This window comes from Myxine glutinosa, chromosome 2, assembly GCF_964187855.1.
Source record: "Myxine glutinosa chromosome 2, kmMyxGlut1.1, whole genome shotgun sequence".
Classification (NCBI taxonomy): domain Eukaryota; kingdom Metazoa; phylum Chordata; class Myxini; order Myxiniformes; family Myxinidae; genus Myxine; species Myxine glutinosa.
Window position 1 is genome coordinate 33107689 of NC_136262.1, and position 23148 is coordinate 33130836.

Consider the following 23148-nt stretch of genomic DNA (forward strand, 5'->3'; position numbering starts at 1 on the left):
ACGATCATTTTATTTTAATTTTGCATCAATAAGAGATGGGGCCCGATTATATTATCACGATATCTTAAAAGGTTGTGGATGCACCAGCCAAAACTTGGTGGACGAGTTGAGCAGGTTTATATTTCATTTTATTTTTTTTGGTGTTCAAGATCGAGGCTCGTGAAAGAGCTAACATTAATCACACAAAAAGTCAAACCGACACATAAAACATATAACAAGGGGAGCGGTAGACAAGATGGGGAGAGAGGGGAAGGACACAAACACAACATTAGAGAGCAGGGACATAGAGAGATCTGTGGGAGGGAGAGGGCTGGGGGGAGGTGGGAGAGGTATAAAACATATGGACACTGCAAGGACTTCCAGGAAAGAAGTTGGAATTTCAAAAAAGTGGATCTGGGGTGAATTAGCGGGGGTAGAAAAGATCAAGGTTTTGGATGGGGGAAGATAAGAGATGGTGGTGAACAGCTGTTTTAAAGACCTGGAGGGAGGAGTGGGATTGAAGAGAGTGAGGGAGTTTGTTCCAGAGGTGGAAGAAAAGAGGAATGAAAGAGTGAAGGTGAGCAGAGAGCCTAGATTTTGGCAGTTTAACCATAAGAGGGATGCTGGCAGATCTTGTGCGACATGTAGGAATATTTTGGGGACAAAGCACAGAGAGAGCTGGGGGAGCAAGGCCAGAGAGGAGTCGGCAGAAGACAGAAAGACCACCAACCTGCCTGCGGTGAGTGAGTGAAAGGCCCTCGGAGTTAGCTTCATCGTGGGAGATTCCAATGATTCTGAAAGCTTTGGTTTCAACAGCGTGAAGCCGAGCTAGGTGTGAGGCAGGAGCACCGGCCCAGAGGGGAGAACAGTATTCCATTGAGCTGCGAATGAAAGCCTTGTATGTGGTGAGGAGCTCAGGTGTGCCAAGGAAAGCCTTCGCACGACGATGGCTTTGGAGGCCAGCTTGGAAATGTGGTTTTCCCAGGAAAGATCATGGCAGATAGTGAGACCCAAAAGCTTGATTGACAGAACTTCTTGGAGAGGATTGTTGAGAAAGTCGATGGGAGGGTTGTCCAGTCGGTCTTTTCGGAGAGACATAGTAAGAGTGTGAGATTTGTCAGGATTGAAAGACATGTTCCACTTGTTTGACCAGTCTGTGATTTTGTCCAGGTCTGCAGAGAGTGAGGAGGCTGCAGCCTGCGATCTGCGGGATGAGGAATGGAGCGGCAGAGAGTGGAGTCATCAGCAAAGAGATAGAGAGGATTTTCCAGAGAGTCGGAGAGATCATTGATGAAGGCCAGAAAAAGCACAGAGCCCAGAACACTGCCCTTGGGGAACTCCAGCCTGAACAGGAAGGGGAGATGAGAGAAATCCATTCAGAGCCACACGTTGACTATGACCAGAGAGGAAGTTCGCAAGCCATGCGTGGAGATTTCCATGGATACCATAGGAGGAGAGTTTGGTGAGCAGAGCTGGGTGCCCTGAATGGATTTCCGTATCAAAGGCACGTGATATGTCAAGGGAGACAGCTCTGATTTCCTGTTTGGCATTGAGGACCTCCATCCATTGTTGAGACAGCAGAAGCAGCATGTCCAGAGTAGAATGACCTGGTCTGAATCCAAATTGATGATCAGAGATCAAGCCATTGGAGAAGAGGAAGGATTTGATATCCAAAGCAATGATGGATTCCATGACTTTGCTGATAATTGGGAGCAGGCTGATTGGTCTGTAGTTGCAAGGATCTGTTTTTGTACCTTTTTTGTGTAAAGCGGTAATGTTTGCTGATTTCCAAGATGCTGGCAGATGACCTTGAGCAAAAGAGAGGGTGAAAAGAACAGAGAGAGGGTGAGATAGAGCAGCAGAGCAGGATTTTAGGACCCGTGGGCTGATGCCATCTGGTCCAGTTGCAGAATCAGAGTCGAGATTTGACAAAAACCTCTCCACCTTGTCAGGAAAGAAGGACACAGAGTCCAGGAGCAGTTAGGTTCGGCTGGGTAAGGTGGGAACAGAGAGAGATGGGTTTGGGACACAAAATTTTGAGGCAAACACAGAGTTGAGGCATTCGGCTTTGTCAGGTGCGGTGTCAACTGTGTAGCCATTTGAGGTAAGGGAGGGGATGGAGAGGGAACAAACACCAGAAACGGATTTGACCAGATGCCACCAGGATTTGGAGGAAGGAGACAGGTTTGAGAGTTCATTCTTGAGTGTGGAGAGATAGTGCTTCCTGGCACTCCTGAGGGTAGACACACTTGTTCCGAGCTTGGAGGAAGGAACTGAGATTGCCTTCAGTTGGATTAGCCTTCCAAGGGGCAAAGACAAGTTGTTTCAGGGCAACTGCCTCACCACAAGATTCAGTGTACCATGGACGGGAGGAAGGGTAAGACAACTGAAGACGAGATGGGATATATCTGTGCATGAGAGAGCAGTTTGCTTTGGAAGAATTCCCAGGAAGAATTGATGTCAGAGGCAGTGGAGATGGGAGACCAGTCCAGATGATTGATGGCTGCTTGAAGACCGTGCAGGTCAGCCTGAGTGAAATGCCAGACTCGTCGACGCTGAGGAGGCTCTCTGAGAATGGCCAGAGAGATGTCCACTTTAACAAGCACATGATCAGAAGAACCGATTGGAGCAGAAGAAGAGCAGCATACATTTGCAGGGAAGTTTGTCATAACCAAGTCTAGAAAAGAAGATACTCCATTGACTGAGATCCGGGTCGGGAAATTGACAGATTGTGTCAGTCCCAATGACTCAATGAGTCGCAGAAGTCCTTTGCTGAGATGCCATGACTGGTGAGAGAGGAACCCACACCCAGCCAGCTGGCATGATGACAGTTGAAGTCGCCACATATGAGGAAGAGAGAGTTGGGATGAGTGGATAGAAGTTGGTCCACGTTGTCAGACAGCGAAATGTAAATGGAGTTGTCACTGTTTGGAGGACGGTACAGAACACATATGAACAAAAGGTGGGAGCGGAGAGAAAGCCGTAGCCAGAGGTACTCCTGGGGGTGAGGTGGAGAGAGGGCAGTGCAGGGCGAGTGAGGAAGAGAGTTTTTGATAAAGATAGCAACCCCACCTCCAGGACGAGGCTCAGGTCTATCATACCGGAGGAGGGAGTAACCAGGAAGAGATATTAAGGAATCAGAGACATCTTGAAGAAGGAAAGTTTCTGTTAAGCAGATCAAGTCTGGATTGTCAGAAGCAACCTGAATGGAGAGATCAATCAGGTTTGAGCGAAGGCCCCGGATGTTTGAGGTCCATACCGTTAATGAAGAGGGAGGGGGTGCATCGGGTGCAGAACAGGGGAGGGGAGGGGTAGCGTCAGATGAAGGATGAGAGGGGGATGTAGGGAGAGCTGTTGATAGTGTGTCAGAGATTACAGAAGAGTTACAAGAAACGGAAAGATGAGGACGAAAGGTTTGATGGTGATGGGATGAGGCACAGTGAGGGGTTGTTTGAGGGGGGCAGAGGAACATAGAAGGTTGGGGGAGGTGGAGGTATGAGATAGAAGAGAGACGAAGTGGGGAGGAGGCAGCTTTGAGGAGGAGGGGGTAAGGGGGAGAATTGGAGAGGGATGGTAGGGGGGGGGGGGAAGATTTGAAGGGGAGGGGTTGGGGGGAGTTTTGAAGGGGAGGGGTGAGGGGGGAGTTTTGAAGGGGAGGGGTGAGGGGGGAGTTTTGGAGGGGAGGGGCAAGGGGGGTGATTTAGAGGGGCGGAGTGAGGGGGGAGATTAGAAAGTGAATGATTTATGAAAGACGAACATTTATAACAAATTGGGTTCATTGTGATTTTCAAGTCAGAGATCCGTTTAAGAACGATAGAGGAGGGGTGGAATGAAGGTGAGTTTAGAGCATGGAGGGAGGAGGAATTGTAAGAGATTGAATTTTTTTTTGAAGTGGAATGAGTTGAAGAAGAAATTGAAAAAAGCCTTTTAAATAGGAAGGAAAATAGCGTGTTGTAATGTACCACTGAATAAAACACTGCAGGGGAAAGTTTAAACATATTTAAATAATATTTAAACAGAACCGTGAAGAACAATCTTATATTCACAAAATACCAACTGGGAGAGGGCCTAGAGGGACAACCATGAGTCACGTGAACAGGGCAAAAGGTGGAAGGCAAGGAGATAATGGGGGCGGGGCGAGACAGCGCACGTGGACAGAAGCACACGAACAGCACATGTGGAGAAATGGAAATGTTTTTTTTGTTGTTGTTTTTTTGAGGGGGAGGGGGGATTTAAAACGTTAGACAAAGAGAAGATGTTCGGGGGAGAAGGGAAAAATCTAAGAACCAAGCAAAAACAGCGAAGTAAGGAACTTAAGTTAACAAACACCAACGGGGGAAGCCTCATGTTACAAGGCCGCGCACGTGGAGCGAACAGAAAACGATTAATTAAGAACAACAATTTTTATCATTTGACAAACACACGAATGGAAAAATAACTTAACTTTTGATGCCCGGTGAGAACAAAAGTCGCAACCTCGATCGAGAAACCGGACAAGAAAGATCGAGAAATCGAGAAAGGTGACAAGAATGAGCCGATTCGATTTGGGTTTCAAGGTCCAAATGTAGATCCGTCCCATCAGTGGGATACAAAAGGTAAACACTCCAGCGTGGCTCAGGTATGCGCTCTACCAAGTGCTGTTCTAGTTACCTGTGCCACTGAAAGAGAATCAAGGTTATGTTTTCACCTTTGTCTGTTTGTTACATGGGGAACTCGAAGATTTTTCATGAATACTGGTTGGTTATGTGCGTTATTCTGTCTGTTTGTCTGTTTGTCTGCAAGTCAATCGTCGACAGATCATAGTTTTAAACCGATCTTCAGGAAACGGTAGAGTTGGTCATAAGGAAGAGCCTATTTATTTTGAGGTCAAAAGGTCAACATAGGCTCAAGGTCAACAACTTTGTCAAATTCCTAAAACTATCAATTTTCATCCGATTGACTTGAAATTTGAACAGGATTTGCATATCAGGTGACGAAATTAAACCAACAATAATTTTGGAGGCCAACAAAGGTCAAAAGATAAACCGAGGGATGGCACACACCTTGATTAATCATCTTACCTGTGAAATACTGGGATGAGAGTTTATAGCAATGTCAGGATTCGTACCCAGGCTTGACAGCTTAGAGGCGAGTGTGTGCCGGGATGTCCAGTTTAATGTCCACCTGAGGGACGGCACACACATTGGTTAATCACCTTACCTGCAGCAGACTTGTACACCCCTCGGCTGGTCATTCTGTGAATGATTAAGGAATATGTAATAAAGTTCCCCCTCCCCCTCCCCCCTCTCCCCCGTTCCCCTCCCGCCCTCCCCTCCCCTCCCGCTCCCCCCTCACCCTCCCCCTCCCTCCCGCTCCCCCTCCCTTTCCCCCCTCCCCCTCCCTTTTCCCCCCTCCCCCTACCCTTCCCACTCCCTTCTCCCCCCTTCCCCCCCTCTCCCCCCTCTCCCTTCCCCCCCCTCCCCCTCGCCCCTCCCCCCCCTCCCCCTCCCGCTCCCCCTCGCCCCTCCCCCTCCGATGCAGACGATGATCCTACAACATGGGAAGCCCTCAAGAACGGTGACTTTGTTGTGACCAAGTCTATGCAGGCATTCTGCAACCTCTTCACAGACCAGGGGTTGGAGCAGGAGATCAAACTTCTCAAGAAGCATGGTGCACTGCCTGGCATCACACAGGACGAAGCTGCTCTCGACAGGTTTGTCACTACAACGCCTCACCTTGCGCGGTTGGTGCAGAAATATCTCCAGCCCTTCCCGAAGACTTCAGCAGCAGAGGAGAAGAAGAAGGAGCACTACCAGCTGGCAGGAGATATATGTATCAGGTCAAGCCAGAACGTTCTCAAACTGAGGGACAGTGTCATCCTCCACTGTGAGGGAAACCCTTACACAGTGAGCACGCCTCTCAAGAACATTTTCTCCTCAGCCGTTATCCCGGAGAAAGCCAAGTATGACATCCTCAACTATCCGACTCTGGGGCAAGAGCTCTATAAGACGTTTGTGGAGGAGCGGCTCCTACCAACATCCAAACTATCAATTTGGGATCGAATGACCAGGCCAAAGTATAAGACCTTCAGCAACTGGAGGCCGAAGAGTAAGGTGAAGGTTGGTGACAAGGTCATCAAACGACGGGAGGATCGGGAGCTCCTTGGGAGATGCCTAATAATTAATCAGTCAGTCAAGGCCGTTGCTCCTACCAAAACTCGAGGAGACAATTGGAACCTACGAGATGTCAGTGATGCCCCGTTCTATGTTTGCCCCTGATGGGACACTACTCCTGCCAGTTGACAAGGCCAGCCTCATGCATGCCATTGAGGCGCAGCCCTCTCAACCGCCCCCTCCAGATCCAGTTCAGCATCCCACAGCATCTACTTATATCCTGGATGCAATGCCCGTACGGCAGGCGATGAAGAAAACGCCAGGGATGAAGAAAATCATTCACCTCAAGCACGCCTTCATAAATACCATTAAAAAGCGTACATATAAGGGTGGTTTCGAAGAAGTCAGGGTACTCTTTGATCAATATCTTCCCCTCAGTCTGAAAGAGAAGACAAGGGCAAAGAGGGCTACATCAGACGAAGCTTCAAGCGCTGGATATGAGGACCATGACGAAATGAGCATCACGACTGTTCCTCTGCGGGAGCTCTTGTCCTCCTCCAAGACCAAAGGTCAGCTTGCAAGGATTCTTGCCCAGGGACTTCTACGGGGGTTTGAGGGACAGGATCTGCGACTTATCGTCTCATATGACACCAATATCAAAATCAATGCACCCCACAGGCTTGAAGAGGACTTCTTTACCCATGAGCACGAGGAGGCTGACTCACAGATCCCCCTTCATGTTCTTCACTGCATCAAGGATTGTGAATTCAGACATATTGTTGTTGCATCTCTGGACACTGATGTGTTGGTCCTCCTCATTGACCTCACAGCGCATGGACGTTTGGGAACTTTGACCACATTGGAATTTCACACAGGAAATGGCAACAAGTTCAGAAAGATCGATGTGGTGGAGAGAGTGAGGAGCATCAGCCGTAAGAAATGTCAAGGTCTCATTGGGATACACAACTTCACTGGCGCTGACTGGGGTGGTAAGTTCGTGGGTGTGACAAAGAAGAGGTGGATCACAGAGTACTTCAAATTGGGTCCCAATGATCCCATCATTGATGCCTTCCAGAGATTGGGAGATGGCCCTCTCTCATCGACGGAACTAATAGACGGAAAACTCCCTGAGGAGATGCAGCCACTCGAACACTTTGTGTGCCGCGTCTACTCTGCCAATGGCCCACAAAAACTCCCCCAACTTCGCTGGGAGCTCTTCAGGTCGAAAAACATGGAGTCTGAGATGCTGCCCCCCACCCGAGCTACATTGCTGCCTCATATTCAACGGACAAACTTTGTATGCATGGTGAACAAAGCCTATGTCACTACACATCCCCAACTTCCTAGTTTGGAAGACTGCGGTTGGGTCATCAAAGATGGTGCAATCTTCCCTCTACGGTGTCTTGAACTACCTGCTCCACAAGCGGTTCTAGAACTGATCAAATGTGGCTGTAAATCATCTGTCTGCGCACGCAACCGTTCTTGTGTGAAGAACAACCTCCCCTGCACGCCGCTTTGGAAGTGCCATGACCAAGGATGTCAAAACGTCAGGCATGAGAAATTCGATATTGAGGACGAAGAAGTATAAGGATCGGAATTGTAAGTACCATTTTTGTAATTGATCGCTGATTATGGGTACATTGATGATATTTGTTTAGTTAATGCATACACGGTGTAAAACTGGTGTAGTAGGGCCTATATATTGGTGCGATTAGACCTTATATTACACTGGACGTAGTGTAACTCAACAAAGTGTAAATAGATCTGTCATGAGATGAAGAATGTGGTGCATTATAATATGTACTTGCTCAGCATTTATGTGTCAAAACGAATGTTTTGTAGTTGCACGGTATATCATGAGATGTGACATTTTTTTGTTTTCGCCACATTTTCACCCACCCAAATGACATTGACCATGACCTAGTTTATAACCTGATCGTGACCTCGAATGTAAAAAAAGATGTCACCACTGAATTCCTCACCCAATAAAACCCAAATGAAGTGGTACTATATTACATAGTTCAGTTATTTTGGCTAATTCTACCTTTTGGAGCCATTTATGACCCTGTGGTGACCTTGAGCCTATGACCTTGACCTCAGATCACCTCGTAAACAACATAATTGAACTCGGCGCACCCAGAAACCCTATCCTCGACACCAAGATCATGAAGCTAGCATGTGTAGGAGCCGAGATATAGATTGTGCAATTTTTGGGGGTCACCCCCCCCCTAAAAGGCCCCCCAAAATACCCGAAAAGTTCGCGAAAAATTCAACCCCTAATTCTCCTTTTAATTTACCCCCTAAAGTTGACACAACTGCAAAAAAAACACTTTTGGCACTAAAAATCGAGCGTCATGACATATAATAATGCACTAAAGGTAAAATGTCCCAGTTCGTCATGACATATCATAATGCACTAAAGGTAAAATGTCCCAGTTCGTCATGACATATCATAATGCACTAAAGGTAAAATGTCCCAGTTCGACCTTCACCTTCCGAAATGAAGAATATTTTTGTTTTCTCTCGACGTTAATTGTGAAAAGGAAAGGATAAACCAGTTATAGTTACAATGATAATTTATTATTGATAAACTATTGTACAAAATGTGAAATACGTGATCATTATTCGATATAAATTACACACAAACACCTGATCAGAGTTACTAAACATGGAGGTAACAAAATGTTCACGGAAGTTTCCCCGAGCGTGAATGGTTTTGACGTTGTGTGTAAACTCCGCCCACATTTAGCCCCCTCTCCTGAAACAGAACAACAGCAACGATGATGTCACAGCTGCAGCAGCGCCTTGTCCCTCGACTCTCTAGACTTTTATGTACAAAGCAGGAATAAAACACTCGTACAGCACACCTGGATATCATTGGATGTCGTGGCGCCAGTCTCCTCTCAATCCAGGGCACAGTGAGCGAGAAACCACAGCCGTCATTTCCGGAGACCAATGACCTTCCTCCCCACGCCTCCCTGAGGGCGCGCCGACCAATCACATTCCCCCCGACTCCTCCCGAAGGTCCCCCCCACCAAAGCTGCTCAACTTTGTGATTTTATGATTGATGAAATGTATCAAATAGAGACACAAACTTCTCTCTTTGTATAAAGAATCGATTCTCTTCATGCAGATTTTACATGGAGACTGAAAATACGTTTCTCTGCTTCGACTGGACGTAAATTCTGTGTGATGGAAATGGAAATGAGTTCTTAAATCTAAGGTATTTATTCAACTGTCACATGAAGTGGTTTTGTTACCTGTGCTGGCGAAGCAAAAAACAGGGTTGAGCATTCGGGTGCGTCCGTGTGACGTGTCTGTATTTTAAAAATCAATTTTATGGGCAACCGTTGGTCGAATTGACAAGAAACTCTGCCATACGAGCGGCTCCGCCTGTGGAATTTTTTTATTCGTAATGATGACGTCATATGTCACGTGGTACGGACGCTCCCAGAGGAAACAGGTGCACTAATCAAATATGCCATCTTCGAAAACTATCAATTTTCATCCGATTGACTTGAAATTGAACAGGATTTGCATATCAGGTGACGAAATTAAACCAACAATTATTTTTGAGGCCAACAAAGGCCAAAAGGTCAATCGATGGACGACACATCTTGACTAATCACCTTACCTGTGAAACACCAGGATTACAGTTTACAGCTGTGTCGGGATTCAAACCCAGACGAGACAGGTTAGAGGCGAGTGTGCGACGGGATGTCCAGTTTAACGTCCATCCGAGAGACAGCACACACACACCTTGAATAATCACCTGACCTGCAGCAGACATGAACACCCCTCGGCTGGTCATTCTGTGAAGGATTTGGTAATATGTAATAAAGTTTGTCTTATTCATATTTGATCAGGGCACCTGTTTCCTCTGGGAGCGGCAGCAGAGGGCAGTCCTCTGTGGGATATATAGATTACAGTAGATCTGGGGTCGGACCTCAACACCATCAGGTGTGTTTATTTACCAAGTTTCTCGTGGAGTTCTCCCCAGGTGGTTCAAACATTCGAGCAAGCACGCCATTAAAAACTGATAAGGAACGGCTAGCTTGGTAAGCGCTACCTAGCTGCTTGGTGCCTGAACATTTTCCTCTCTTGTAGTTTCGTGTTCAACAGAATTAGCGAGTTTTTCAAAAGGTAAAATGTCCCAGTTCGACCTTCACCTTCCTAAATGAACAATATTTTTGTTTTCTCTCAACGTTAATTGTGAAAAGGAAAGGATAAACCAGTTATAGTTACAATGATAATTTATTATTGATAAACTATTGTACAAAAGGTGAAATAACGTGATCGTTATTCGTTATAAATGACACACAAAGACGTGACCAGAGTTACAAAACATGGAGGTAACAAAATGTTCACGGAAGTTACCCCGAGCATGAATGGTTAATGACGTTGTGTGTAAACTCCGCCCACATTTAGCCCCCACCTCCTGCAACAGAACAACACCAACGATGATGTCACAGCTGCAGCAGCGCCCCGTCCCTCGACTCTCTGCCCTTTATCACATACCTGTTCGTCTCTCTACCCTTTATCACATCCCTGTCCGTCTCTCTGCCCTTTATCACATCCCTGTCCGTCTCTCTGCCCTTTATCACATCCCTGTCCGTCTCTCTGCCCTTTATCACATCCCTGTCCGTCTCTCTGCCCTTTATCACATCCCTGTCCGTCTCTCTATCCTTTATCACATCCCTGTCCGTCTCTCTGCCCTTTATCACATCCCTGTCCGTCTCTCTACCCTTTATCACATCCCTGTTCGTCTCTCTACCCTTTATCACATCCCTGTCCGTCTCTCTATCCTTTATCACATCCCTGTCCGTCTCTCTGCCCTTTATCACATCCCTGTCCGTCTCTCTACCCTTTATCACATCCCTGTTCGTCTCTCTACCCTTTATCACATCCCTGTCCGTCTCTCTACCCTTTATCACATCCCTGTCCGTCTCTCTGCCCTGTATCACATCCCTGTCCGTCTCTCTACCCTTTATCACATCCCTGTCCGTCTCGCTACCCTTTATCACATCCTTGTTCGTCTCACTACCTTTTATCACACCCCTGTTCGTCTCTCTACCCTTTATCACATCCCTGTCCGTCTCTCTACCCTTTATCACATCCCTGTCCGTCTCTCTACCCTTTATCACATCCCTGTCCGTCTCTCTACCCTTTATCACATCCCTGTTCGTCTCTCTACCCTTTATCACATCTCTGTCCGTCTCTCTACCCTTTATCACATCCCTGTCCGTCTCTCTACCCTTTATCACATCCCTGTTCGTCTCTCCACCCTTTATCACATCCCTGTCCGTCTCTCTATCCTTTATCACATCCCTGTTCGTCTCTCTACCCTTTATCACATCCCTGTCCGTCTCTCTACCCTTTATCACATCCCTGTCCGTCTCTCTACCCTTTATCACATCCCTGTCCGTCTCTCTACCCTTTGTCACATCCCTGTCCGTCTCTCTACCCTTTGTCACATCCCTGTTCGTCTCTCTACCCTTTGTCACATCCCTGTTCGTCTCTCTGCCCTTTATCACATCCCTGTCCGTCTCTCTACCCTTTATCACATCCCTGTCCGTCTCTCTACCCTTTATCACATCCCTGTCCGTCTCTCTATCCTTTATCACATCCCTGTTCGTCTCTCTACCCTTTATCACATCCCTGTCCGTCTCTCTATCCTTTATCACATCCCTGTCCGTCTCTCTATCCTTTATCACATCCCTGTCCGTCTCTCTATCCTTTATCACATCCCTGTTCGTCTCTCTATCCTTTATCACATCCCTGTTCGTCTCTCTACCCTTTATCACATCCCTGTCCGTCTCTCTATCCTTTATCACATCCCTGTTCGTCTCTCTATCCTTTATCACATCCCTGTCCGTCTCTCTATCCTTTATCACATCCCTGTTCGTCTCTCTATCCTTTATCACATCCCTGTCCGTCTGTCTATCCTTTATCACATCCCTGTCCGTCTCGCTATCCTTTATCACATCCCTGTCCATCTCTCTATCCTTTATCACATCCCTGTCCGTCTCTCTATCCTTTATCACATCCCTGTTCGTCTCTCTATCCTTTATCACATCCCTGTCCGTCTCTCTACCCTTTATCACATCCCTGTCCGTCTCTATATCCTTTATCACATCCCTGTTCGTCTCTCTATCCTTTATCACATCCCTGTCCGTCTCTCTACCCTTTATCACATCCCTGTCCGTCTCTCTGCCCTTTATCACATCCCTGTCCGTCTCTCTATCCTTTATCACATCGATGTTCGTCTCTCTATCCTTTATCACATCCCTATCCGTCTCTCTACCCTTTATGACATACCTGTTCGTCTCTCTACCCTTTATCACATCCCTGTTCGACTATCTACCCTTTATCACATCCCTGTCCGTCTCTCGACCCTTTATCACATCCCTGTTCGTCTCTCTACCCTTTATCACATCCCTGTTCGTCTCTCTACCCTTTATCACATCCCTGTTCGTCTCTCTACCCTTTATCACATCCCTGTTCGTCTCTCTACCCTTTATCACATCCCTGTTCGTCTCTCCACCCTTTATCACATCCCTGTCCGTCTCACTACCCTTTATCACATCCCTGTTCGTCTCTCTACCCTTTATCACATCCCTGTCCGTCTCTATACCCTCTATCACATCCCTGTTCGTCTCTCTACCCTTTATCACATCCCTGTCCGTCTCTCTACCCTTTATCACATCCCTGTTCGTCTCTCTATCCTTTATCACATCCCTGTCCTTCTCTCTGCCCTTTATCACATCCCTGTCCGTCTCTCTACCCTTTATCACATCCCAGTTCGTCTCTCTGTCCTTTATCACATCCCTGTCCGTCTCTCTGCCCTGTATCACATCCCTGTCCGTCTCTCTACCCTTTATCACATCCCTGTCCGTCTCTCTACCCTTTATCACATCCCTGTCCGTCTCCCTGCCCTTTATCACATCCCTGTCCGTCTCTCTACCCTTTATCACATCCCTGTCCGTCTCTCTACCCTTTATCACATCCCTGTCCGTCTCTCTACCCTTTATCACATCCCTATCCGTCTCTCTATCCTTTATCACATCCCTGTTCGTCTCTCTACCCTTTATCACATCCCTGTTCGTCTCTCTACCCTTTATCACATCCCTGTTCGTCTCTCTACCCTTTATCACATCCCTGTCCGTCTCTCTACCCTTTATCACATCCCTGTTCGTCTCTCTACCCTTTATCACATCCCTGTCCGTCTCTCTACCCTTTATCACATCCCTGTTCGTCTCTCTACCCTTTATCACATCCCTGTTCGTGTCTCTACCCTTTATCACATCCCTGTTCGTCTCTCTACCCTTTATCACATCCCTGTCCGTCTCTCTACCCTTTATCACATCCCTGTTCGTCTCTCTACCCTTTATCACATCCCTGTCCGTCTCTCTACCCTTTATCACATCCCTGTCCGTCTCTCTACCCTTTATCACATCCCTGTTTGTCTCTCTATCCTTTATCACATCCCTGTCCGTCTCTCTGCCCTTTATCACATCCCTGTTTGTCTCTCTATCCTTTATCACATCCCTGTCCGTCTCTCTGCCCTTTATCACATCCCTGTCCGTCTCTCTACCCTTTATCACATCCCTGTTCGTCTCTCTGTCCTTTATCACATCCCTGTCCGTCTCTCTACCCTTTATCACATCCCTGTCCGTCTCTCTACCCTTTATCACATCCCTGTTTGTCTCTCTACCCTTTATCACATCCCTGTTCGTCTCTCTGTCCTTTATCACATCCCTGTCCGTCTCTCTGCCCTTTATCACATCCCTGTCCGTCTCTCTACCCTTTATCACATCCCTGTCCGTCTCTCTACCCTTTATCACATCCCTGTCCGTCTCTCTACCCTTTATCACATCCCTGTCCATCTCTCTATCCTTTATCACATCCCTGTTCGTCTCTCTACCCTTTATCACATCCCTGTTCGTCTCTCTACCCTTTATCACATCCCTGTTCGTCTCTCTACCCTTTATCACATCCCTGTTCGTCTCTCTACCCTTTATCACATCCCTGTCCGTCTCTCTACCCTTTATCACATCCCTGTTCGTCTCTCTACCCTTTATCACATCCCTGTCCGTCTCTCTACCCTTTATCACATCCTTGTTCGTCTCACTACCCTTTATCACATCCCTGTTCGTCTCTCTACCCTTTATCACATCCCTGTCCGTCTCTCTACCCTTTATCACATCCCTGTCCGTCTCTCTACCCTTTATCACATCCCTGTCCGTCTCTCTACCCTTTATCACATCCCTGTCCGTCTCTCTACCCTTTATCACATCCCTGTTCGTCTCTCTACCCTTTATCACATCCCTGTCCGTCTCTCTACCCTTTATCACATCCCTGTCCGTCTCTCTACCCTTTATCACATCCCTGTCCGTCTCTCTACCCTTTATCACATCCCTGTTCGTCTCTCTACCCTTTAGCACATCCCTGTTCGTCTCTCTACCCTTTATCACATCCCTGTTCGTCTCTCTACCCTTTATCACATCCCTGTCCATCTCTCTACCCTTTATCACATCCCTGTCCGTCTTTCTGCCCTTTATCACATCCCTGTCCGTCTCTCTGCCCTTTATCACATCCCTGTCCGTCTCTCTACCCTTTATCACATCCCTGTCCGTCTCTCTATCCTTTATCACAAACCTGTTCGTCTCTCTATCCTTTATCACATCCCTGTTCGTCTCTCTACCCTTTATCACATCCCTGTCCGTCTCTCTATCCTTTATCACAAACCTGTTCGTCTCTCTACCCTTTATCACACCCCTGTTCGTCTCTCTACCCTTTATCACATCCCTGTCCGTCTCTCTATCCTTTATCACAAACCTGTTCGTCTCTCTACCCTTTATCACACCCCTGTTCGTCTCTCTACCCTTTATCACATCCCTGTCCGTCTCTCTATCCTTTATCACAAACCTGTCCGTCTCTCTGCCCTTTATCACATCCCTGTCCGTCTCTCTACCCTTTATCACATCCCTGTCCGTCTCTCTATCCTTTATCACAAACCTGTTCGTCTCTCTACCCTTTATCACACCCCTGTTCGTCTCTCTACCCTTTATCACATCCCTGTTCGTCTCTCTACCCTTTATCACATCCCTGTCCGTCTCTCTACCCTTTATCACATCCCTGTCCGTCTCTCTACCCTTTATCACATCCCTGTCCGTCTCTCTACCCTTTATCACATCCCTGTCCGTCTCGCTACCCTTTATCACATCCTTGTTCGTCTCACTACCTTTTATCACATCCCTGTTCGTCTCTCTACCCTTTATCACATCCCTGTCCGTCTCTCTACCCTTTATCACATCCCTGTCCGTCTCTCTACCCTTTATCACATCCCTGTCCGTCTCTCTACCCTTTATCACATCCCTGTTCGTCTCTCTACCCTTGATCACATCCCTGTTCGTCTCTCTACCCTTTATCACATCCCTGTCCGTCTCTCTACCCTTTATCACATCCCTGTTCGTCTCTCTACCCTTTATCACATCCCTGTCCGTCTCTCTATCCTTTATCACATCCCTGTTCGTCTCTCTACCCTTTATCACATCCCTGTTCGTCTCTCTACCCTTTATCACATCCCTGTCCGTCTCTCTACCCTTTATCACATCCCTGTCCGTCTCTCTACCCTTTATCACATCTGTAACTTTTATGGCCGAGGCCTTTTTTATTATAAAAAAAGGTAAAAAAAAACACGCTCAAAATACAATCAATACCCATCACCATCACCACCACACAAGAACCCAGAAAAATCAAACCATTAATAAACCCATCACCATCACCACCACACAAGAACCCAGAAAAATCAAAAACCAAGAAATCAAAAGCCAGGAAACCAGATATCAAACAATAAATAAAGAGAGAAAGCAAACCAAAAGATCAAGAAAACGCAAGAAAACAAGGTTCAAAAACCAAAATGAAAATCAAATCAAATTCAATAAACCATAAATCATAAAAACCAAAGTCCATCATCCCTATCCCAAACCCCCAAAACCCCTCTCCCACCCCAGGCAGCAGACACCTAACTCTAACTAACCAAAGGGGGGTGAGAAAGGAAAGAAGACCCTATCCCCCCTCCCACCCCCCGAAAACAACCAAAGAAGGGACACCTTAAAACAATAAGGGTCAAGGGGCCTTTTTTCCTTTGCATACCGAAATCAACAACCGGCTGCTAACCGCAGCCGGGAACATGCAGCCACAAACACGTTGAGGGCTCGACCCACCGCTGGAAATAATAATGAAAGAAAATAAAAATCAAACCAAGGCAAAATCAAGATCAAACAAAAGGAAACCCAACTGCCCCCACCCTCCCCAGGCCGCGCCCGGGAGGGCCCACCCGGAAGATGCCCCACAAGGAAGGCCACGGCTCCCTGAGCTGCCCACGAGGCGTGAGTGTCCCAATGAGAATCACCGCCCGACAGGGCCCGCAAGCACACCTGCCGGAGCACCCCCAACCTTTCCAAGCCCGGGCGGCAAACTCGGTCAGGGACTACGGCTGCACATGACTGTCGCCCGCACATTTGGAAGTAACCTCCCGCGGGACCCCCCCCCCCTTCACCACGGAAAAGCCCGGCCGTATTCTCCGCTCCAGGGAGGGCTTTACGACACACCTGACGCATCGTTGCGGCCAGCGCCCCGCCCCGTCGCCCGCAAGCTGTCGCCAAGCCTGTACCTTTGGAGGCAGGATTGGGCTCTGCCCCATATCTGCCCAGGATCCAACCATACCCTGGTATAGAAACCTCTGGTTCTCGCTCGCCACAAGACGGTCTTGATTATACAGACCGTTCTCCAGGCCTGCCTCCATTTGCGGACAGGCACTGGTTGTGGTAGGAGCCCGCTAAACGCAAAGACGTCCCGTCTGACCATCACCAGCCAAGGCACATAGCATTCGAGGAGGCCAGCCGCAAGCGACCAGACCCCCTCGGCGACGGGGCAGTCCCAAAGGACATGCCTGACGGTTTCGTCCCCTGTGCATCGGGGTCGGGGACACTGGACCGACACGTTCAGGCCCCTCTGGAACTGAAACACCCGGACCGGAAGACACTCATGGGCGGCTTGCCACGCGACGTCCTTCTGGTCGTTGGCGAGACAGCGAGCCGAAACGTTCTCCCAAACCTTTCTCGCCGTACGTTCTGCGAGAGGCCTTCCGCGAAGGATACGCACCTCCCGTAGCACCTCCCTTGGGCGCAAGTGGTCCAGGAACTGCGACAACTGCCAACCGATGGGCCGACAGGTCAACAGGCCCTGCTCCCGGGCGAACCCCTCAAACATCCGGAAATGCCCCGGACACGACCCAGAAAAAGGCCGAGACAGCGGGAGGGACCGCCCTTCCAACCGCACGACGGACGGCCCCAGAAAAAAGAACAAAAAATCCCGCGCCAGCAGGCGACCCGGGTCCTCAGACACAAATAACTCCATGAGAGTACATGCAAACGCAGACATACATACAAACACCGGGCAGGGGACACCCTTCCCACCCAAGGACGGGCTCATCTTAACGACCCTCCTACTCCTGCGCTCTGCTCGGGTACCCCAGAAGAAAGTAAAGATTAATCTCTCCAGAGCCCGTCCCACCGCAGGAGGAGGTGGGGAGATTCTCGCCAAATACAACAACTTACCGATCAAAAGATTCTTGATAACTAAATTTCGCCCCTCCATGGTTAGGCGACGAGACCGCCAAGAAGCGACCTCCAATTCCAATCCCCCAATGACCATTCGCCAGTTCTCAGCGGCCACGCCGCCTGGGTCAAAGCAGACCCCGAGGATCTTTAATCGATCTCTCCGCTCCGTGTACGGGCAAGGGGGGCCGGAGCCCGTCCTGTGCCGACCAAAGTGCATGACCTCACTCTTCTGGGGATTGATTTTAGAAGAGGAGGCCAACCCAAAACGCTCGCAGAGACCCACCAGTCTGCACATGGCGACTGCATCGGTGACGAACACCGACACGTCGTCCATGTACAGACTCACCATTAGGCGCTCCCCATGGGTTCCGGGAATCCACAACCCAGGGAAGGATGGGTCCGCTCGCAGTGCACAAGCAAACGGTTCAATACAAAGGACAAAAAGGACTGGTGACATTGGGCAGCCCTGCCTGACCCCAGAAGCGACTGGGAAGGCTCCCGAGAGGTGTCCGTTGACCAAAACACGGGCTTCAACGTCCCTATACATCAGGTCCACCCAATGCATCAAATTTGGCCCAAAGCCAAAACGGTCCAAAACGGCCATCATGTATTCATGTGACACTCTGTCGAAAGCCTTCTCCTGGTCCAAACTGACTATGCTCAGTGGGAGGCCTCTCTCCTCCGCTAGCTGGATCGCCTCTCGAACCAGGCCCAGGCTGTCGGACACTCTGCGTCCCGGAACAGCACAAGTCTGGTCCGGGTGCACGAGGTCCACCATGACACCGTGCACCCTCTTAGACAGCACCTTTGTTAGTATCTTGTAGTCGACATTCAACAAAGTGATCGGGCGCCAGTTGGACAGATCCTCCCGATCACCCTTCTTGTGCACGAGGTTTACGACGCCCCGGCGCATCGAATCTGGAAGCCTCGCAGAGGTGGCTAGCTCCCTCACTACCTGCAGATAGTCCTCGCCAAGGACGTGCCAAAAGCGGCGATAAAACTCCACGGGCAGGCCGTCGTCACCCGGGGTTTTATTCGCGGCCAAATCCCTAACAGCGGAGGTCAATTCCTCCAGGCTCACCGGTTCCTCCAACCGCTCCCGCTGTTCGGGGCTCAAAAGATTCCTCAGATGGCCGAGAACGTCGGCCATCTGGATTTGGTCAACCGGTCGTTTTTCAAAAAGCCTGGAGTAATAGTCCTCCACTGCTTCGGTAATTTGGTCCGGATCCGAAACACGGCCTCCCCCCACATTAACCTGGGCCAAACCGCCCCTCCGCCTGGCACATCGTTGAAAGAAGAATCTGGTACACCTTTCGTTCCACTCCAATGCCTGCACCTTGCTCCGGAAGATGACGGCCCTCGCCCTGGCTTCGAGGAGGCTAAAAATCCTCCCCTTCACCCGGCGGATTTTCTCCGACACGTCCCTCCCTTCGCAAAGTTTCTTATGCAGGCGCTGGAGGTACGCCTGCATGCGCTTCAAACGCTCTCGTTTCCCCGCGGCCCTCATTCGCCCGGCCGTTCGGAAAAACCCTATGGTCCTACGTTTCACCTCCTCCCACCAGGCTGCCGAGGTAGGGAAGAGGCACCTGACCGTTTCCCACTCCCTATACTTCCGAACGTAGGCACGCACTAAACTGTCATCTTGCAAAAGGTGACAGTTAAGCTTCCAGAGTCCAAAACACCGGGGACGCACCCCATTTAATTCAATACCCAGAGACAAACGACAGTGATCTGAAAATGCCACCGCGTGAAGTACCAGGTCCGGGTCGCCAAAATTTGGTGTCAAAAGAATGTAATCAATCCTAGCCCGACTGGTACCAGCCGCATCGGTCCGGGTGACCTCATTCCTTTCCGCACCCGTGTCCCTCAACCTAAAATCCTGAACAAGCCCTTTAAGGGCCCGCGCCGATGACTCCAGGGGCAACCTGTCCAAACTTATATTAAAATCTCCCCCGACGATCACGGGGCCAGAGGTGGAGAGGAGGGGCCCCAACTGGCGCAGGAGCTCCACTCTTTCTCCCACCGTCGTTGGAGCGTACACATTGACCAAGGTCAGTGGGGTCGAGGAAACCACCACCCTGAGCACGGCCAATCGCCCCGGGATAATTTCTTCTAAACTAAGGACCTCGACATTCGGGCTCTTAATAAGGAACCCTAATCCTGCCGCCCTGTTAGTGTAGCTGCCGGACCAATACGACTCTCCGTACCGCCAATTTGCACGGAGGTATCCATACTCACCGTGCGGAATATGGCATTCCTGCAACAGGCAGACATCCCATTCAAAATTGCGCAGTTCTTCAAAAATAGCGATCCTCCGGACCGTGGTACGGACTCCCCGTACATTTAAACTCGTTAGTTTAAAGCTCATAGGTGTTAGTGTATTAATCACCAACACTAGTGCAAACCACGAAATGGGAGTCATAGGACTTATGAAGCTCCTCCCTCCTTGCCAAGACGCGATGAGCTACCATTCTTCCTCCCCCTGCGGTTCTTCCCGCAGCCGGGAGCCACGAGGGTGCCCGGGAGCCAGTCCCCATCTATGCAGACATTCTCCCCGGGTAGCAGGGAGAGGTCCTCCTGCTCGGGGGTCAAATAAATTACCCCCCCTCGCCCGCCACCCGGGGAAGAAAGCCACCAGTCCTCCGCGAGCAAACCCTCCTTGAGGCCCATGGCCACAGCTGCCCCCGGAGGCGGGGTGAGGTCAATAGGTGGGGAACGACTCACGGGAGAACGGGAACGTGAGCGTTCAGGGGAAGACGGCATTTGGGGCCTCCCCCGGAGACCTGCTGCGGCCAACCCCGACTGCGCCCCACCCCTACCACGAGCAGGCGATCCCCCAGGCCTGGATGGGTCGCTTGATGCACGGGGGGCTCTGCGCCCCACAGGGGTTTTCTTCTTTGATGTTCTTGTGTTCTTCCCCTGTGGGGCTTTGCCCAGAGGAGCTTTTCCTTTGTCCTGGCCCCTCCTCCGACGCTTCTTCTCGGTCCATTGTCCCGGGTCACTTTGCTCGTAGCCGGAGGAGGAGCCATCACTTCCAGCCTCCGGCAGCGGGGTTTCTGGCACCGAGGATGTTTCTTCTGGCACCGAGGATGTTTCTTCTGGCACCGAGGATGTTTCTTCTGACCCCGCCACCGGAGCCACCATTCCTCGTGCATCCTCCCCTCCCACCGCAGTGGGCCCGACACCCGGCGAAGCCACATCCAGGTCCTGATCTAACCCTCCCTCTTCCATGTTCTCCTTTCCCTCCACCTCCCTCCCTTTACTTTCTACGGGGCGGGGGGCTGACACACACACAAACACATTAGTCCCCCCCCCCCGACCCCAGATGCAGTACCCTCCCCTGTCCCTTGGGCAACCCCCTCCCCCACCCCTTGGGCAACCCCCTCCCCAACCCCTTGGACAACCCCCTCCCCAGCCCCCTGGGCAACCCCCTCCCCAGCCCCTTGGACAACCCCCTCCCCAGCCCCCTGGGCAACCCCCTCCCCCACCCCTTGGGCAACCCCCTCCCCCACCCCTTGGGCAACCCCTTCCCCTATCCCTTGGGCAACCCCCTCCCCAGCCCCTTGGGCAACCCCCTCCCCAGCCCCTGGGGCAAACCCCTCCCCCACCCCTTGGGCAACCCCCTCCCCCGCCCCTTGAGCAACCCCCTCCCCCACCCCTTGGGCAACACCCCCCCCCAGTCCCTGGAGGCACACCGTCCCCTTTTCCTGTCCCTGGGGGCACACCGTCCCCTGTCCCTTGGGCAACACCCCCACTCCCGCCCGCAGCAGCACGCATCTTGCTCGCATAACTCTGCGGGCAGGAGCGGAAAGTGTGCCCCGGCGCACCACAGAGGTTGCACCGCACCGCTTGGGTGCAGCGCTCCCTCAAATGTCCCAACTCGCCACACTGGGTGCAGATACTCGCTGTACACCCAGTAATCAAGTGGCCAAGTTGACCGCATCGGCGGCACAATTTCGGCTGTCCCGCGTAAAAGACTTGGCCTCGGTCCATCCCAACCATTATTCCATTAGGGATATGGGTGGCCGTGCCGTCCTGCCTCGTCCGCAGCTTTACCCGGAACTGCCGAGAACCGGTCCAAATACCGAGGCTGTTCCGGACGAGCCGTACTGGGCCTCGGATGTCCGCGTATCGACTGAGCCAAACCTTGACATCATAGTCACTCACGCCTTCGTTGTACAGGTGGACGGTCACGACTCTCTCCTGTGTTTCTGAGAGAGCCTCGACCGCCCAGTCTGCCAGTTTCCCAGCAGACCGAGCGGTAGCCCACCGGCGCCAGAACTCGGCAAGTCCCTGCCCTGTTTGGAAGGACACGTCGAAGCCACGGGCGAGGGAGATCAGGCAGAAAAAGTCAACAGCCTTGAACCCCAGCACACCCAACAGTACATCTTTACCGAATTTATCTCCAGCCGGCACACTGCAAGCCACATCAACCAACCGAAACCGGACACAATTATGGCGCCTGCTCGCCATGCCGGGGTTCTAGGAGGGGCGGAGGACAACACTCGGGGTGGGGGGGGGGGGGGGGGGGGAGGGAGGGACGGGAGACGAAGGGGGGGCACAAGACTCCCCCCTGTCTGGTGGGCAACACCCAAACAGGAGGAAGATGGGGGAAAGCAGGGAGGGAAAAACGAACGAAAATGCAGGACAAACAGGCAATAATCAAAGCAATAAGTAAATAATAAGAAATGCAAACACAGCAAAACACAGGAAACGAAAACACCGGCAAAGGAGAACAGAACTGGTTCACTCTAGCCGACGTATCTGGGTCCACAGCACCAAACGAACACGCCTGTAACTTTTATGGCCGAGGCCTTTTTTATTTAAAAAAGGTAAAAAAAACACGCTCAAAAGACAATCAATAAACCCATCACCATCACCACCACACAAGAACCCAGAAAAATCAAACCATTAATAAACCCATCACCATCACCACCACACAAGAACCCAGAAAAATCAAAAACCAAGAAATCAAAAGCCAGGAAACCAGATATCAAACAATAAATAAAGAGAAAGCAAACCAAAAGATCAAGAAAACGCAAGAAAACAAGGTTCAAAGACCAAAATGAAAATCAAATCAAATTCAATAAACCATAAATCATAAAAACCAAAGTCCATCATCCCTATCCCAAACCCCCAAAACCCCTCTCCCACCCCAGGCAGCAGACACCTAACTCTAACTAACCAAAGGGGAGGGAGAAAGGAAAGAAGACCCTATCCCCCCTCCCACCCCCCCGAAAACAACCAAAGAAGGGACACCTTAAAACAATAAGGGTCAAGGGGCCTTTTTTCCTTTGCATACCGAAATCAACAACCGGCTGCTAACCGCAGCCGGGAACATGCAGCCACAAACACGTTGAGGGCTCGACCCACCGCTGGAAATAATAATGAAAGAAAATAAAAATCAAACCAAGGCAAAATCAAGATCAAACAAAAGGAAACCCAACTGC

The 23148-nt window shown here is 50.2% G+C and overlaps 1 protein-coding gene and 1 long non-coding RNA gene across 9 annotated transcripts in view; one reads left to right on the forward strand and one right to left on the reverse strand.

Annotated features, from left to right (window-relative positions):
• LOC137422652 (uncharacterized) overlaps positions 1–23148 on the forward strand; it is a 1758619-nt gene that overhangs the window by 201629 nt on the left and 1533842 nt on the right. The gene's annotated exons all lie outside the window — the stretch shown is intronic.
• Positions 1–23148, reverse strand: part of LOC137417905 (tumor necrosis factor receptor superfamily member 6-like) — a 191073-nt gene that overhangs the window by 29070 nt on the left and 138855 nt on the right. Inside the window, exons 1-2 of one of the 8 annotated variants that reach the window (XM_078773150.1) lie at positions 9332–9433; positions 5040–5142 (exon numbers count right to left, since the gene is read on the reverse strand). The exons of 1 other annotated variant lie outside the window; for it this stretch is intronic. The gene's annotated coding sequence lies outside the window, so the exon portion shown is untranslated. Of the gene's footprint in view, positions 1–5039; positions 5143–8720; positions 8792–8938; positions 9110–9331; positions 9434–23148 lie in introns of those variants that run through there. 6 more of the 8 variants (XM_078773154.1, XM_078773148.1, XM_078773149.1 and 3 more) reach the window with 6 other exon arrangements.